Raw genomic sequence first — 19,121 nt, forward strand, 5'->3', positions numbered from 1 at the left:
AAGACAGGAAGTACTTTAACCAGTTTAGGGCGGGGCCAGTGATGCCCACCCAGTCCTCTAGTCTCTGTAAGAAGACCCCATGATGGACAGTGTCAAAAGCAGCATCAGATCCAACAGAATTAAGACTGAGGCTTTGTCCCTGTCAGTGTTCAAGCGGATGTCATTTGTCTCCATGACAACAGCAGGTCCTTGTCAGCTCTAGGTCTCTGCCGGCTCTAGGTCCCTGTCAGCTCTAGGTCCCTGCCAGCTCTAGGTCCCTGTCAGCTCTAGGTCCCTGCCAGCTCTAGGTCCCTGTCAGCTCTAGGTCCCTGTCAGCTCTAGGTCCCTGCCAGCTCTAGGTCCCTGTCAGCTCTAGGTCCCTGCCAGCTCTAGGTCCCTGCCAGCTCTAGGTCCCTGCCAGCTCTAGGTCCCTGCCAGCTCTAGGTCCCTGTCAGCTCTAGGTCCCTGCCAGCTCTAGGTCCCTGTCAGCTCTAGGTCCCTGTCAGCTCTAGGTCCCTGTCAGCTCTAGGTCCCTGCCAGCTCTAGGTCCCTGTCAGCTCTAGATCCCTGTCAGCTCTAGGTCCCTGTCAGCTCTAGGTCCCTGCCAGCTCTAGGTCCCTGTCAGCTGAACACGAGTAGTTTTTCGTTACATTGCGGTCTAGGGGAAAAAAGCTTTCTGGGTCGTGCGATTTCTTTGGCTGCAGTACCAATGGAGTGGCCACTGGGGGCATTTGCGACATGCTGCGGCGAGCCACACCCTATCCAGATAATATACTCGATCCATGGCGTCAAGTTCGAGCCGCAGGGCAGAGCCTTCACCCGCGGGGGCTGCCGGGAAATACACATGCATTTATTTATTTTATTAGGCCCGAGCGCCACAAGTTGGCGAGAGGCGTATTAGTTCCGTACGGCCGTGCTCACTAACGCACCCCTCCCTCATGCATGTCCCGTGCATACTAATTAGTATTGTAGTGTTGTAAACGGGCGATGACAACCCCCATGTAGCTCACTAATGCGTTTCCCAACTCAGGCATGTCCCGTGGCTATAAACATCCATCCATCCATTTATGACATTTGAAAAATAGGAAACATTGTTTCTTCTTCTTCTTCTCGGGACCAACCCCCCTATTTTTCACCCAGTGAACATTGAAAAGTCACAAAAATTTGCGAACCTCCAACAATCGCGCCTCTACATTCTGGCTATCTCCCATTTCTAAAATAAAAAACTAAATTGGCGCGTCAGCGCCCCCAAATGTACCAAAAATGCATTGAGAGATAGGATATGCCCAAAACAAATCTGATCGTAGAATCATGAAATTTGGCGCAGAGGTAGATGGTGACAAGAGAAGTAAAAAATATTACGGCAACGCCGTCCGCCCAACTAAATGTCGGCCATATTGGATCAAAGGTGGCTGCCCACGAGTCCGAAGGTTCACGGGTCCGAAATTTCTCAGAAATGTTAAGGTTCGCTAGTCCGAAGATCTGAGTCCGCGCAGCAGGCTCTACTCGCCTCCATTCACATGGGCTTTTAAGACTTTTCTAGTGTTAATGCACTTTTTATGATTAAAACCGTATTAATCGTTTTATGATTATCGTATTATTAATGAATTAATGAACTCCGGAATTAAACTGTTATCCAGTAGCCGCGGCGCGGTCAAATAGCCCAGCAGTTTCAGCCGCCGTGCCGCAGCAAAATAGACACTAAACGTTGTGACGAGCCCCAGTGCGTGTCTTCGTGCGCATTTTACAGACTGACTACATCTCGATGCCGTCTGCACCTTCACTTTAGCCTATGAGGAACCTTCGGACTAGCGAACCTTCGGACCAATGAACCTTCGGACTCGTGGGGGGTTTTCCAAATGTCGTACTTTTACAAACTCCTCCCAGGGCGTTGGCCCCAAAAAGCTGAAATTTGGTTAAAATAATGTTCAGGAGTGGGACATCAAAACTTATCCAAATTACATTGATCTCTGTCACGGTGTCTGTGCGGCGGAGCCGCAAACTGTAGCTAGAATTTCAGACATTTCCCAAATTTTAAAGTTGCTGCTGTTTGCGCAGACAAAGTCCAAATTGTGTCAAATTTGAATCAGTTGTTTCTTTTGCCCTAAACCTACTTGAAGTGAAACAAACTAATTTGGCATGACAGCGCCCCCTACACAGTGAAATTAAATATTATATTGAGTGTAAAATATTTAGTTTTTCTAAATTTTATGAAATTTGTCCAAAATTCGTGGGTTAAACAGGTTAAGTCTTGGTTGATGTTGAACAATTACTATTTATTTAATGTCTATTTACACATTATTATTCCAATAATTAAGAACAACTGTTTAATCAACATTCAAACACTGAAATATGATTGGCCATTTTATACATTTCCAGCATTTTTCAGTTGTTTATCATTTTGTAATTCATCTTTTATTATTTTAGCAATAACATTTTGTTATTTTTTTTCCTTTTACAAAATTTACCTTTAAAGTATTTATGAACACAATAAAAATACTTTCTATTAATGTATCAGAGCGGTTGAATTGCTGACATATTTATTCTGAAATATTTTATCGAACAAAGAATATTGAATCTTCTTTTAAATTCCTCACAGTTTAATATTTCACTATTTGGATCCATAATCTCATGTTCAAACATAATATTCTGGTGAAACCAGTATTGATTGAAACGTGTTTTTCCACAGTTACTCCACAAGGTGGCGCCCTGAGGCCTGAGGCTCATTTAGATGTGACAAAGTCACATTTGAACAGGAAATCAAGACCACCGACTCTTCAAGAGACTTTTCACAATATGAAACCGGAGAATTTGGATTTAACAAAAAAATCCTTCATCATTTTCGTTCAAATGTTCCCAACATTAACTCAAAATCCATTCTCTTTATACTTCCTACATTTTTTTCTTTTATGGGTCTTGTTACGTCAGAGGGACAGATCTCTCCTGAGCCAGTGATTCAGAGATTGTTTTCATCAATCTTTTCTTTCATCTTTATTTCTGCCCTATTTTTTCATATTTGACTTCATTATGACCTGGGACGTGAACACCGTCTGATACGTTTTAGTGTGACTTTAGTGTGAAAGGTTTGTGCGGACTATGTTCAGATGTTTCCTTCTCTTTGTGTTTTGTTCTTGTTACAGAAAAATTGGGATTTTCAAAAAATAATTAACGAATAAACAAAAAAGACCCAAGCTAATTATTGAGGCTGAAATCAGAAAAGGTTTATTTCCATTGTCACTGAACAGCTCACACACAGGAAGTTGTTTCACACACACAGGAAGTTGTTTCACACACACAGGAAGTTGTTTCACACACACAGGAAGTTGTTTCACACACACACAGGAAGTTGTTTCACACACACAGGAAGTTGTTTCACACACACACACAGGAAGTTGTTTCACACACACAGGAAGTTGTTTAACACACACAGGAAGTTGTTTCACACACACACAGGAAGTTGTTTCACATACACACAGGAAGTTGTTTCACACACACAGGTTGTTACGGCGTAAACTCTATAAAATCAAACGAGGCATTCATTTTTATTAGTTTTTTTTTGCAGAAAATAGTGCAGAAAGTGGACAGTGCCTGAATATTATTGGTTTGAGTGTTAAAGTGGGAGGAGTTAAGTGTAGTTTAGTCCTGGTTTAGACCTGGTTTAGACCTGGTTTAGACCTGGTTTAGTCCTGGTTTAGACCTGATTTGGACCTGGTTTAGTCCTGGTTTTAGACCTGGTTTAGTCCTGGTTTTAGACCTGGTTTAGTCCTGGTGTTAGATCCGGTTTTTGACCTGGTTTAGTCCTGGTTTAGACCTGATTTAGACCTGATTTAGTCCTGGTTTTAGACCTGGTTTAGTCCTGGTTTTAGACCTGGTTTAGTCCTGGTTTATACCTGGTTTAGACCTGGTTTAGTCCTGGTTTTAGACCCGGTTTTAGACTTGGTTTAGACCTGGTTTAGACCTGGTTTAGTCCTGGTTTTAGACCAGTTTTTTGACCTGGTTTTATAACTGGTTTAAACCTGGTTTAGACCTGGTTTAGTCCTGGTTTATACCTGGTTTAGTCCTCGTTTATACCTGGTTTAGACCTGGTTTAGTCCTGGTTTAGACCTGGTTTAGTCCTGGTTTAGACCTGGTTTAGACCTGGTTTAGTCCTGGTTTAGACCTGGTTTATTCCTGGTTTAGACCTGGTTTAGACCTTGTTTAGACCTGGTTTAGACCTGGTTTAGACCTGGTTTAGACCTGGTTTATTCCTGGTTTAGACCTGGTTTAGTCCTGGTTTAGACCTGGTTTAGACCTGGTTTATTCCTGGTTTAGTCCTGGTTTAGTCCTGGTTTAGACCTGGTTTAGACCTGGTTTAGACCTGGTTTATACCTGGTTTAGACCTGGTTTAGACCTGGTTTATACCTGGTTTAGACCTGGTTTAGACCTTGTTTAGACCTGGTTTATACCTGGTTTAGACCTGGTTTAGACCTGGTTTAGAGCGGGTTTAGGAGTAAAGTAATAAAGTAGTGAATGAGGAGGTTTTGGACTTGACAAACTGGATCAAGCTTTGTGTGACTCCTGCCATGGATAAAGAACAGACTGTAGTTTAGGACTGGATTTGTGGTTGTGTGGTCTTATAGTTTTGTGGTCTAATAGTTTTGTGGTCTAATAGTTTAGTGGTCTCATAGTTTTGTGGTCTAATAGTTTTGTGGTCTTATAGTTTTGTGGTCTCATAGTTTTGTGGTCTTATAGTTTTGTGGTCTAATAGTTTTGTGGTCTTATAGTTTTGTGGTCTTATAGTTTTGTGGTCTAATAGTTTTGTGGTCTTATAGTTTTGTGGTCTAATAGTTTTGTGGTCTAATAGTTTTGTGGTCTTATAGTTTTGTGGTCTTATAGTTTTGTGGTCTCATAGTTTTGTGGTCTAATAGTTTTGTGGTCTAATAGTTTTGTGGTCTTATAGTTTTGTGGTCTCATAGTTTTGTGGTCCAATAGTTTTGTGGTCTTATAGTTTTGTGGTCTCATAGTTTTGTGGTCTCATAGTTTTGTGGTCTAATAGTTTTGTGGTCTCATAGTTTTGTGGTCTTATAGTTTTGTGGTCTAATAGTTTTGTGGTCTAATAGTTTTGTGGTCTAATAGTTTTGTGGTCTAATAGTTTTATGGTCTTATAGTTTTGTGGTCTAATAGTTTTGTGGTCTAATAGTTTGGTGGTCTAATAGTTTTATGGTCTTATAGTTTTGTGGTCTAATAGTTTTGTGGTCTAATAGTTTTGTGGTCTAATAGTTTTTGTGGTCTTATAGTTTTGTGGTCTTATAGTTTTGTGGTCTAATAGTTTTGTGGTCTTATAGTTTTGTGGTCTCATAGTTTTGTGGTCTAATAGTTTTGTGGTCTCATAGTTTTGTGGTCTAATAGTTTTGTGGGCTAATAGTTTTGTGGTTTAATAGTTTTGTGGTCTAATAGTTTTGTGGTCTAATAGTTTTGTGGTTTTGAGGTTTGAGGCGGTTTGTGTCGGTCGGCGCTGCTGTGGAACATCTCCACTTCCTCCTGAACTGGGACTAAATCAAACCATTTCCAAAGTGTGTCTGCTTCTGTGTGACGCCTGTAAATGCACCGCGCACACCGTCGTAACAGCGTCAGCGTCACAGCCCAGCAGACTGTAAATGCACCGCGCACACCGTCGTAACAGCGTCAGCGTCACAGCCCAGCAGACTGTTAATGCACCGCGCACACCGTCGTAACAGCGTCAGTGTCACAGCCCAGCAGACTGTAAATGCACCGCGCACACCGTCGTAACAGCGTCAGCGTCACAGCCCAGCAGACTGTAAATGCACCGCGCACACCGTCGTAACAGCGTCAGCGTCACAGCCCAGCAGACTGTAAATGCACCGCGCACACCGTCGTAACAGCGTCAGCGTCACAGCCCAGCAGACTGTGAATGCACCGCGCACACCGTCGTAACAGCGTCAGCGTCACAGCCCAGCAGACTGTAAATGCACCGCGCACACCGTCGTAACAGCGTCAGCGTCACAGCCCAGCAGACTGTTAATGCACCGCGCACACCGTCGTAACAGAGTCAGCGTCACAGCCCAGCAGACTGTTAATGCACCGCGCACACCGTCGTAACAGCGTCAGCGTCACAGCCCAGCAGACTGTAAATGCACCGCGCACACCGTCGTAACAGCGTCAGCGTCACAGCCCAGCAGACTGTTAATGCACCGCGCACACCGTCTTAACAGCGTCAGCGTCACAGCCCAGCAGACTGTTAATGCACCGCGCACACCGTCGTAACAGCGTCAGCGTCACAGCCCAGCAGACTGTAAATGCACCGCGCACACCGTCGTAACAGCGTCAGCGTCACAGCCCAGCAGACTGTAAATGCACCGCGCACACCGTCGTGACAGCGTCAGCGTCACAGCCCAGCAGACTGTTAATGCACCGCGCACACCGTCGTGACAGCGTCAGCGTCACAGCCCAGCAGACTGTAAATGCACCGCGCACACCGTCGTAACAGCGTCAGCGTCACAGCCCAGCAGACTGTAAATGCACCGCGCACACCGTCGTAACAGCGTCAGCGTCACAGCCCAGCAGACTGTTAATGCACCGCGCACACCGTCGTAACAGCGTCAGCGTCACAGCCCAGCAGACTGTAAATGCACCGCGCACACCGTCGTAACAGCGTCAGCGTCACAGCCTAGCAGACTGTAAATGCACCGCGCACACCGTCGTAACAGCGTCAGCGTCACAGCCCAGCAGACTGTAAATGCACCGCGCACACCGTCGTAACAGAGTCAGCGTCACAGCCCAGCAGACTGTAAATGCACCGCGCACACCGTCGTAACAGCGTCAGCGTCACAGCCCAGCAGACTGTAAATGCACAGCGCACACCGTCGTAACAGCGTCAGCGTCACAGCCCAGCAGACTGTAAATGCACCGCGCACACCGTCGTAACAGCGTCAGCGTCACAGCCCAGCAGACTGTAAATGCACCGCGCACACCGTCGTAACAGCGTCAGCGTCACAGCCCAGCAGACTGTAAATGCACCGCGCACACCGTCGTAACAGCGTCAGCGTCACAGCCCAGCAGACTGTTAATTTACCGCGCACACCGTCGTAACAGCGTCAGCGTCACAGCCCAGCAGACTGTTAATGCACCGCGCACACCGTCGTAACAGCGTCAGCGTCACAGCCCAGCAGACTGTAAATGCACCGCGCACACTGTCGTGACAGCGTCACAGCCCAGCAGACTGTAAATGCACCGCGCACACCGTCGTAACAGCGTCAGCGTCACAGCCCAGCAGACTGTAAATGCACCGCGCACACCGTCGTAACAGCGTCAGCGTCACAGCCCAGCAGACTGTAAATGCACCGCGCACACCGTCGTGACAGCGTCAGCGTCACAGCCCAGCAGACTGTAAATGCACCGCGCACACCGTCGTGACAGCGTCAGCGTCACAGCCCAGCAGACTGTAAATGCACCGCGCACACCGTCGTGACAGCGTCAGCGTCACAGCCCAGCAGACTGTAAATGCACCGCGCACACCGTCGTGACAGCGTCAGCGTCACAGCCCAGCAGACTGTAAATGCACCGGGCACACCGTCGTAACAGCGTCAGCGTCACAGCCCAGCAGACTGTAAATGCACCGGGCACACCGTCGTAACAGCGTCAGCGTCACAGCCCAGCAGACTGTTAATGCACCGCGCACACCGTCGTAACAGCGTCAGCGTCACAGCCCAGCAGACTGTAAATGCACCGCGCACACCGTCGTAACAGCGTCAGCGTCACAGCCCAGCAGACTGTAAATGCACCGCGCACACCGTCGTAACAGCGTCAGCGTCACAGCCCAGCAGACTGTAAATGCACCGCGCACACCGTCGTGACAGCGTCAGCGTCACAGCCCAGCAGACTGTAAATGCACCGCGCACACCGTCGTGACAGCGTCAGCGTCAGCGTCACAGCCCAGCAGACTGTAAATGCACCGCGCACACCGTCGTGACAGCGTCAGCGTCACAGCCCAGCAGACTGTAAATGCACCGCGCACACCGTCGTGACAGCGTCAGCGTCACAGCCCAGCAGACTGTAAATGCACCTCGCACACCGTCGTGACAGCGTCAGCGTCACAGCCCAGCAGACTGTCAATGCACCGCGCACACCGACGTAACAGCGTCAGCGTCACAGCCCAGCAGACTGTTAATGCACCGCGCACACCGTCGTAACAGCGTCAGCGTCACAGCCCAGCAGACTGTAAATGCACCGCGCACACCGTCGTAACAGAGTCAGCGTCACTGCCCAGCAGACTGTAAATGCACCGCGCACACCGTCGTAACAGCGTCAGCGTCACAGCCCAGCAGACTGTAAATGCACAGCGCACACCGTCGTAACAGCGTCAGTGTCACAGCCCAGCAGACTGTAAATGCACAGCGCACACCGTCGTAACAGCGTCAGCGTCACAGCCCAGCAGACTGTTAATGCACCGCGCACACCGTCGTAACAGCGTCAGCGTCACAGCCCAGCAGACTGTTAATGCACCGCGCACACCGTCGTAACAGCGTCAGCGTCACAGCCCAGCAGACTGTAAATGCACCGCGCACACCGTCGTGACAGCGTCAGCGTCACAGCCCAGCAGACTGTAAATGCACCGCGCACACCGTCGTAACAGCGTCAGCGTCACAGCCCAGCAGACTGTAAATGCACCGCGCACACCGTCGTAACAGCGTCAGCGTCACAGCCCAGCAGACTGTAAATGCACCGCGCACACCGTCGTAACAGCGTCAGCGTCACAGCCCAGCAGACTGTTAATGCACCGCGCACACCGTCGTAACAGCGTCAGCGTCACAGCCCAGCAGACTGTTAATGCACCGCGCACACCGTCGTAACAGCGTCAGCGTCACAGCCCAGCAGACTGTAAATGCACCGCGCACACTGTCGTGACAGCGTCACAGCCCAGCAGACTGTAAATGCACCGCGCACACCGTCGTAACAGCGTCAGCGTCACAGCCTAGCAGACTGTAAATGCACCGCGCACACCGTCGTAACAGCGTCAGCGTCACAGCCCAGCAGACTGTAAATGCACCGCGCACACCGTCGTAACAGAGTCAGCGTCACAGCCCAGCAGACTGTAAATGCACCGCGCACACCGTCGTAACAGCGTCAGCGTCACAGCCCAGCAGACTGTAAATGCACAGCGCACACCGTCGTAACAGCGTCAGCGTCACAGCCCAGCAGACTGTAAATGCACCGCGCACACCGTCGTAACAGCGTCAGCGTCACAGCCCAGCAGACTGTAAATGCACCGCGCACACCGTCGTAACAGCGTCAGCGTCACAGCCCAGCAGACTGTAAATGCACCGCGCACACCTTCGTAACAGCGTCAGCGTCACAGCCCAGCAGACTGTTAATGCACCGCGCACACCGTCGTAACAGCGTCAGCGTCACAGCCCAGCAGACTGTTAATGCATCGCGCACACCGTCGTAACAGCGTCAGCGTCACAGCCCAGCAGACTGTAAATGCACCGCGCACACTGTCGTGACAGCGTCACAGCCCAGCAGACTGTAAATGCACCGCGCACACCGTCGTAACAGCGTCAGCGTCACAGCCCAGCAGACTGTAAATGCACCGCGCACACCGTCGTAACAGCGTCAGCGTCACAGCCCAGCAGACTGTAAATGCACCGCGCACACCGTCGTGACAGCGTCAGAGTCACAGCCCAGCAGACTGTAAATGCACCGCGCACACCGTCGTGACAGCGTCAGCGTCACAGCCCAGCAGACTGTAAATGCACCGCGCACACCGTCGTGACAGCGTCAGCGTCACAGCCCAGCAGACTGTAAATGCACCGCGCACACCGTCGTGACAGCGTCAGCGTCACAGCCCAGCAGACTGTAAATGCACCGGGCACACCGTCGTAACAGCGTCAGCGTCACAGCCCAGCAGACTGTAAATGCACCGCGCACACCGTCGTAACAGCATCAGCGTCACAGCCCAGCAGACTGTAAATGCACCGCGCACACCGTCGTAACAGCGTCAGCGTCACAGCCCAGCAGACTGTAAATGCACCGCGCACACCGTCGTGACAGCGTCAGCGTCACAGCCCAGCAGACTGTAAATGCACCGCGCACACCGTCGTGACAGCGTCAGCGTCACAGCCCAGCAGACTGTAAATGCACCGCGCACACCGTCGTGACAGCGTCAGCGTCACAGCCCAGCAGACTGTAAATGCACCTCGCATACCGTCGTAACAGCGTCAGCGTCACAGCCCAGCAGACTGTAAATGCACCGCGCACACTGTCCTGACAGCGTCACAGCCCAGCAGACTGTAAATGCACCGCGCACACCGTCGTAACAGCGTCAGCGTCACAGCCCAGCAGACTGTAAATGCACCGCGCACACCGTCGTAACAGCGTCAGCGTCACAGCCCAGCAGACTGTAAATGCACCGCGCACACCGTCGTAACAGAGTCAGCGTCACAGCCCAGCAGACTGTAAATGTACCGCGCACACCGTCGTAACAGCGTCAGCGTCACAGCCCAGCAGACTGTAAATGCACAGCGCACACCGTCGTAACAGCGTCAGCGTCACAGCCCAGCAGATTGTAAATGCACCGCGCACACCGTCGTAACAGCGTCAGCGTCACAGCCCAGCAGACTGTAAATGCACCGCGCACACCGTCGTACCAGCGTCAGCGTCACAGCCCAGCAGACTGTAAATGCACCACGCACACCGTCGTAACAGCGTCAGCGTCACAGCCCAGCAGACTGTTAATGCACCGCGCACACCGTCGTAACAGCGTCAGCGTCACAGCCCAGCAGACTGTTAATGCACCGCGCACACCGTCGTAACAGCGTCAGCGTCACAGCCCAGCAGACTGTAAATGCACCGCGCACACTGTCGTGACAGCATCACAGCCCAGCAGACTGTAAATGCACCGCGCACACCGTCGTAACAGCGTCAGCGTCACAGCCTAGCAGACTGTAAATGCACCGCGCACACCGTCGTAACAGCGTCAGCGTCACAGCCCAGCAGACTGTAAATGCACCGCGCACACCGTCGTAACAGAGTCAGCGTCACAGCCCAGCAGACTGTAAATGCACCGCGCACACCGTCGTAACAGCGTCAGCGTCACAGCCCAGCAGACTGTAAATGCACGGCGCACACCGTCGTAACAGCGTCAGCGTCACAGCCCAGCAGACTGTAAATGCACCGCGCACACCGTCGTAACAGCGTCAGCGTCACAGCCCAGCAGACTGTAAATGCACCGCGCACACCGTCGTAACAGCGTCAGCGTCACAGCCCAGCAGACTGTAAATGCACCGCGCACACCGTCGTAACAGCGTCAGCGTCACAGCCCAGCAGACTGTAAATGCACCGCGCACACCGTCGTAACAGCGTCAGCGTCACAGCCCAGCAGACTGTAAATGCACCGCGCACACCGTCGTAACAGAGTCAGCGTCACTGCCCAGCAGACTGTAAATGCACCGCGCACACCGTCGTAACAGCGTCAGCGTCACAGCCCAGCAGACTGTAAATGCACAGCGCACACCGTCGTAACAGCGTCAGTGTCACAGCCCAGCAGACTGTAAATGCACAGCGCACACCGTCGTAACAGCGTCAGCGTCACAGCCCAGCAGACTGTAAATGCACCGCGCACACCGTCGTAACAGCGTCAGCGTCACAGCCCAGCAGACTGTTAATTTACCGCGCACACCGTCGTAACAGCGTCAGCGTCACAGCCCAGCAGACTGTTAATGCACCGCGCACACCGTCGTAACAGCGTCAGCGTCACAGCCCAGCAGACTGTAAATGCACCGCGCACACTGTCGTGACAGCGTCACAGCCCAGCAGACTGTAAATGCACCGCGCACACCGTCGTAACAGCGTCAGCGTCACAGCCCAGCAGACTGTAAATGCACCGCGCACACCGTCGTAACAGCGTCAGCGTCACAGCCCAGCAGACTGTAAATGCACCGCGCACACCGTCGTGACAGCGTCAGCGTCACAGCCCAGCAGACTGTAAATGCACCGCGCACACCGTCGTGACAGCGTCAGCGTCACAGCCCAGCAGACTGTAAATGCACCGCGCACACCGTCGTGACAGCGTCAGCGTCACAGCCCAGCAGACTGTAAATGCACCGCGCACACCGTCGTGACAGCGTCAGCGTCACAGCCCAGCAGACTGTAAATGCACCGGGCACACCGTCGTAACAGCGTCAGCGTCACAGCCCAGCAGACTGTAAATGCACCGGGCACACCGTCGTAACAGCGTCAGCGTCACAGCCCAGCAGACTGTTAATGCACCGCGCACACCGTCGTAACAGCGTCAGCGTCACAGCCCAGCAGACTGTAAATGCACCGCGCACACCGTCGTAACAGCGTCAGCGTCACAGCCCAGCAGACTGTAAATGCACCGCGCACACCGTCGTAACAGCGTCAGCGTCACAGCCCAGCAGACTGTAAATGCACCGCGCACACCGTCGTGACAGCGTCAGCGTCACAGCCCAGCAGACTGTAAATGCACCGCGCACACCGTCGTGACAGCGTCAGCGTCACAGCCCAGCAGACTGTAAATGCACCGCGCACACCGTCGTGACAGCGTCAGCGTCACAGCCCAGCAGACTGTAAATGCACCGCGCACACCGTCGTGACAGCGTCAGCGTCACAGCCCAGCAGACTGTAAATGCACCTCGCACACCGTCGTGACAGCGTCAGCGTCACAGCCCAGCAGACTGTCAATGCACCGCGCACACCGACGTAACAGCGTCAGCGTCACAGCCCAGCAGACTGTTAATGCACCGCGCACACCGTCGTAACAGCGTCAGCGTCACAGCCCAGCAGACTGTAAATGCACCGCGCACACCGTCGTAACAGAGTCAGCGTCACTGCCCAGCAGACTGTAAATGCACCGCGCACACCGTCGTAACAGCGTCAGCGTCACAGCCCAGCAGACTGTAAATGCACAGCGCACACCGTCGTAACAGCGTCAGTGTCACAGCCCAGCAGACTGTAAATGCACAGCGCACACCGTCGTAACAGCGTCAGCGTCACAGCCCAGCAGACTGTTAATGCACCGCGCACACCGTCGTAACAGCGTCAGCGTCACAGCCCAGCAGACTGTTAATGCACCGCGCACACCGACGTAACAGCGTCAGCGTCACAGCCCAGCAGACTGTAAATGCACCGCGCACACCGTCGTGACAGCGTCAGCGTCACAGCCCAGCAGACTGTAAATGCACCGCGCACACCGTCGTAACAGCGTCAGCGTCACAGCCCAGCAGACTGTAAATGCACCGCGCACACCGTCGTAACAGCGTCAGCGTCACAGCCCAGCAGACTGTAAATGCACCGCGCACACCGTCGTAACAGCGTCAGCGTCACAGCCCAGCAGACTGTTAATGCACCGCGCACACCGTCGTAACAGCGTCAGCGTCACAGCCCAGCAGACTGTTAATGCACCGCGCACACCGTCGTAACAGCGTCAGCGTCACAGCCCAGCAGACTGTAAATGCACCGCGCACACTGTCGTGACAGCGTCACAGCCCAGCAGACTGTAAATGCACCGCGCACACCGTCGTAACAGCGTCAGCGTCACAGCCTAGCAGACTGTAAATGCACCGCGCACACCGTCGTAACAGCGTCAGCGTCACAGCCCAGCAGACTGTAAATGCACCGCGCACACCGTCGTAACAGAGTCAGCGTCACAGCCCAGCAGACTGTAAATGCACCGCGCACACCGTCGTAACAGCGTCAGCGTCACAGCCCAGCAGACTGTAAATGCACAGCGCACACCGTCGTAACAGCGTCAGCGTCACAGCCCAGCAGACTGTAAATGCACCGCGCACACCGTCGTAACAGCGTCAGCGTCACAGCCCAGCAGACTGTAAATGCACCGCGCACACCGTCGTAACAGCGTCAGCGTCACAGCCCAGCAGACTGTAAATGCACCGCGCACACCTTCGTAACAGCGTCAGCGTCACAGCCCAGCAGACTGTTAATGCACCGCGCACACCGTCGTAACAGCGTCAGCGTCACAGCCCAGCAGACTGTTAATGCATCGCGCACACCGTCGTAACAGCGTCAGCGTCACAGCCCAGCAGACTGTAAATGCACCGCGCACACTGTCGTGACAGCGTCACAGCCCAGCAGACTGTAAATGCACCGCGCACACCGTCGTAACAGCGTCAGCGTCACAGCCCAGCAGACTGTAAATGCACCGCGCACACCGTCGTAACAGCGTCAGCGTCACAGCCCAGCAGACTGTAAATGCACCGCGCACACCGTCGTGACAGCGTCAGAGTCACAGCCCAGCAGACTGTAAATGCACCGCGCACACCGTCGTGACAGCGTCAGCGTCACAGCCCAGCAGACTGTAAATGCACCGCGCACACCGTCGTGACAGCGTCAGCGTCACAGCCCAGCAGACTGTAAATGCACCGCGCACACCGTCGTGACAGCGTCAGCGTCACAGCCCAGCAGACTGTAAATGCACCTCGCACACCGTCGTGACAGCGTCAGCGTCACAGCCCAGCAGACTGTCAATGCACCGCGCACACCGACGTAACAGCGTCAGCGTCACAGCCCAGCAGACTGTTAATGCACCGCGCACACCGTCGTAACAGCGTCAGCGTCACAGCCCAGCAGACTGTAAATGCACCGCGCACACCGTCGTAACAGAGTCAGCGTCACTGCCCAGCAGACTGTAAATGCACCGCGCACACCGTCGTAACAGCGTCAGCGTCACAGCCCAGCAGACTGTAAATGCACAGCGCACACCGTCGTAACAGCGTCAGTGTCACAGCCCAGCAGACTGTAAATGCACAGCGCACACCGTCGTAACAGCGTCAGCGTCACAGCCCAGCAGACTGTTAATGCACCGCGCACACCGTCGTAACAGCGTCAGCGTCACAGCCCAGCAGACTGTTAATGCACCGCGCACACCGACGTAACAGCGTCAGCGTCACAGCCCAGCAGACTGTAAATGCACCGCGCACACCGTCGTGACAGCGTCAGCGTCACAGCCCAGCAGACTGTAAATGCACCGCGCACACCGTCGTAACAGCGTCAGCGTCACAGCCCAGCAGACTGTAAATGCACCGCGCACACCGTCGTAACAGCGTCAGCGTCACAGCCCAGCAGACTGTAAATGCACCGCGCACACCGTCGTAACAGCGTCAGCGTCACAGCCCAGCAGACTGTTAATGCACCGCGCACACCGTCGTAACAGCGTCAGCGTCACAGCCCAGCAGACTGTTAATGCACCGCGCACACCGTCGTAACAGCGTCAGCGTCACAGCCCAGCAGACTGTAAATGCACCGCGCACACTGTCGTGACAGCGTCACAGCCCAGCAGACTGTAAATGCACCGCGCACACCGTCGTAACAGCGTCAGCGTCACAGCCTAGCAGACTGTAAATGCACCGCGCACACCGTCGTAACAGCGTCAGCGTCACAGCCCAGCAGACTGTAAATGCACCGCGCACACCGTCGTAACAGAGTCAGCGTCACAGCCCAGCAGACTGTAAATGCACCGCGCACACCGTCGTAACAGCGTCAGCGTCACAGCCCAGCAGACTGTAAATGCACAGCGCACACCGTCGTAACAGCGTCAGCGTCACAGCCCAGCAGACTGTAAATGCACCGCGCACACCGTCGTAACAGCGTCAGCGTCACAGCCCAGCAGACTGTAAATGCACCGCGCACACCGTCGTAACAGCGTCAGCGTCACAGCCCAGCAGACTGTAAATGCACCGCGCACACCTTCGTAACAGCGTCAGCGTCACAGCCCAGCAGACTGTTAATGCACCGCGCACACCGTCGTAACAGCGTCAGCGTCACAGCCCAGCAGACTGTTAATGCATCGCGCACACCGTCGTAACAGCGTCAGCGTCACAGCCCAGCAGACTGTAAATGCACCGCGCACACTGTCGTGACAGCGTCACAGCCCAGCAGACTGTAAATGCACCGCGCACACCGTCGTAACAGCGTCAGCGTCACAGCCCAGCAGACTGTAAATGCACCGCGCACACCGTCGTAACAGCGTCAGCGTCACAGCCCAGCAGACTGTAAATGCACCGCGCACACCGTCGTGACAGCGTCAGAGTCACAGCCCAGCAGACTGTAAATGCACCGCGCACACCGTCGTGACAGCGTCAGCGTCACAGCCCAGCAGACTGTAAATGCACCGCGCACACCGTCGTGACAGCGTCAGCGTCACAGCCCAGCAGACTGTAAATGCACCGCGCACACCGTCGTGACAGCGTCAGCGTCACAGCCCAGCAGACTGTAAATGCACCGCGCACACCGTCGTGACAGCGTCAGCGTCACAGCCCAGCAGACTGTAAATGCACCGCGCACACCGTCGTGACAGCGTCAGCGTCACAGCCCAGCAGACTGTAAATGCACCGCGCACACCGTCGTGACAGCGTCAGCGTCACAGCCCAGCAGACTGTAAATGCACCGGGCACACCGTCGTAACAGCGTCAGCGTCACAGCCCAGCAGACTGTAAATGCACCGGGCACACCGTCGTAACAGCGTCAGCGTCACAGCCCAGCAGACTGTTAATGCACCGCGCACACCGTCGTAACAGCGTCAGCGTCACAGCCCAGCAGACTGTAAATGCACCGCGCACACCGTCGTAACAGCGTCAGCGTCACAGCCCAGCAGACTGTAAATGCACCGCGCACACCGTCGTAACAGCGTCAGCGTCACAGCCCAGCAGACTGTAAATGCACCGCGCACACCGTCGTGACAGCGTCAGCGTCACAGCCCAGCAGACTGTAAATGCACCGCGCACACCGTCGTGACAGCGTCAGCGTCAGCGTCACAGCCCAGCAGACTGTAAATGCACCGCGCACACCGTCGTGACAGCGTCAGCGTCACAGCCCAGCAGACTGTAAATGCACCGCGCACACCGTCGTGACAGCGTCAGCGTCACAGCCCAGCAGACTGTAAATGCACCTCGCACACCGTCGTGACAGCGTCAGCGTCACAGCCCAGCAGACTGTCAATGCACCGCGCACACCGACGTAACAGCGTCAGCGTCACAGCCCAGCAGACTGTTAATGCACCGCGCACACCGTCGTAACAGCGTCAGCGTCACAGCCCAGCAGACTGTAAATGCACCGCGCACACCGTCGTAACAGAGTCAGCGTCACTGCCCAGCAGACTGTAAATGCACCGCGCACACCGTCGTAACAGCGTCAGCGTCACAGCCCAGCAGACTGTAAATGCACAGCGCACACCGTCGTAACAGCGTCAGTGTCACAGCCCAGCAGACTGTAAATGCACAGCGCACACCGTCGTAACAGCGTCAGCGTCACAGCCCAGCAGACTGTTAATGCACCGCGCACACCGTCGTAACAGCGTCAGCGTCACAGCCCAGCAGACTGTTAATGCACCGCGCACACCGTCGTAACAGCGTCAGCGTCACAGCCCAGCAGACTGTAAATGCACCGCGCACACCGTCGTGACAGCGTCAGCGTCACAGCCCAGCAGACTGTAAATGCACCGCGCACACCGTCGTAACAGCGTCAGCGTCACAGCCCAGCAGACTGTAAATGCACCGCGCACACCGTCGTAACAGCGTCAGCGTCACAGCCCAGCAGACTGTAAATGCACCGCGCACACCGTCGTAACAGCGTCAGCGTCACAGCCCAGCAGACTGTTAATGCACCGCGCACACCGTCGTAACAGCGTCAGCGTCACAGCCCAGCAGACTGTTAATGCACCGCGCACACCGTCGTAACAGCGTCAGCGTCACAGCCCAGCAGACTGTAAATGCACCGCGCACACTGTCGTGACAGCGTCACAGCCCAGCAGACTGTAAATGCACCGCGCACACCGTCGTAACAGCGTCAGCGTCACAGCCTAGCAGACTGTAAATGCACCGCGCACACCGTCGTAACAGCGTCAGCGTCACAGCCCAGCAGACTGTAAATGCACCGCGCACACCGTCGTAACAGAGTCAGCGTCACAGCCCAGCAGACTGTAAATGCACCGCGCACACCGTCGTAACAGCGTCAGCGTCACAGCCCAGCAGACTGTAAATGCACAGCGCACACCGTCGTAACAGCGTCAGCGTCACAGCCCAGCAGACTGTAAATGCACCGCGCACACCGTCGTAACAGCGTCAGCGTCACAGCCCAGCAGACTGTAAATGCACCGCGCACACCGTCGTAACAGCGTCAGCGTCACAGCCCAGCAGACTGTAAATGCACCGCGCACACCTTCGTAACAGCGTCAGCGTCACAGCCCAGCAGACTGTTAATGCACCGCGCACACCGTCGTAACAGCGTCAGCGTCACAGCCCAGCAGACTGTTAATGCATCGCGCACACCGTCGTAACAGCGTCAGCGTCACAGCCCAGCAGACTGTAAATGCACCGCGCACACTGTCGTGACAGCGTCACAGCCCAGCAGACTGTAAATGCACCGCGCACACCGTCGTAACAGCGTCAGCGTCACAGCCCAGCAGACTGTAAATGCACCGCGCACACCGTCGTAACAGCGTCAGCGTCACAGCCCAGCAGACTGTAAATGCACCGCGCACACCGTCGTGACAGCGTCAGAGTCACAGCCCAGCAGACTGTAAATGCACCGCGCACACCGTCGTGACAGCGTCAGCGTCACAGCCCAGCAGACTGTAAATGCACCGCGCACACCGTCGTGACAGCGTCAGCGTCACAGCCCAGCAGACTGTAAATGCACCGCGCACACCGTCGTGACAGCGTCAGCGTCACAGCCCAGCAGACTGTAAATGCACCGGGCACACCGTCGTAACAGCGTCAGCGTCACAGCCCAGCAGACTGTAAATGCACCGCGCACACCGTCGTAACAGCATCAGCGTCACAGCCCAGCAGACTGTAAATGCACCGCGCACACCGTCGTAACAGCGTCAGCGTCACAGCCCAGCAGACTGTAAATGCACCGCGCACACCGTCGTGACAGCGTCAGCGTCACAGCCCAGCAGACTGTAAATGCACCGCGCACACCGTCGTGACAGCGTCAGCGTCACAGCCCAGCAGACTGTAAATGCACCGCGCACACCGTCGTGACAGCGTCAGCGTCACAGCCCAGCAGACTGTAAATGCACCTCGCATACCGTCGTAACAGCGTCAGCGTCACAGCCCAGCAGACTGTAAATGCACCGCGCACACTGTCCTGACAGCGTCACAGCC

This window comes from Eucyclogobius newberryi, unplaced genomic scaffold, assembly GCF_026437365.1.
Source record: "Eucyclogobius newberryi isolate DKJ021-1_F unplaced genomic scaffold, fEucNew1.0.hap1 SCAF_16, whole genome shotgun sequence".
In the NCBI taxonomy this organism is placed as follows: Eukaryota; Metazoa; Chordata; class Actinopteri; order Gobiiformes; family Gobiidae; genus Eucyclogobius; species Eucyclogobius newberryi.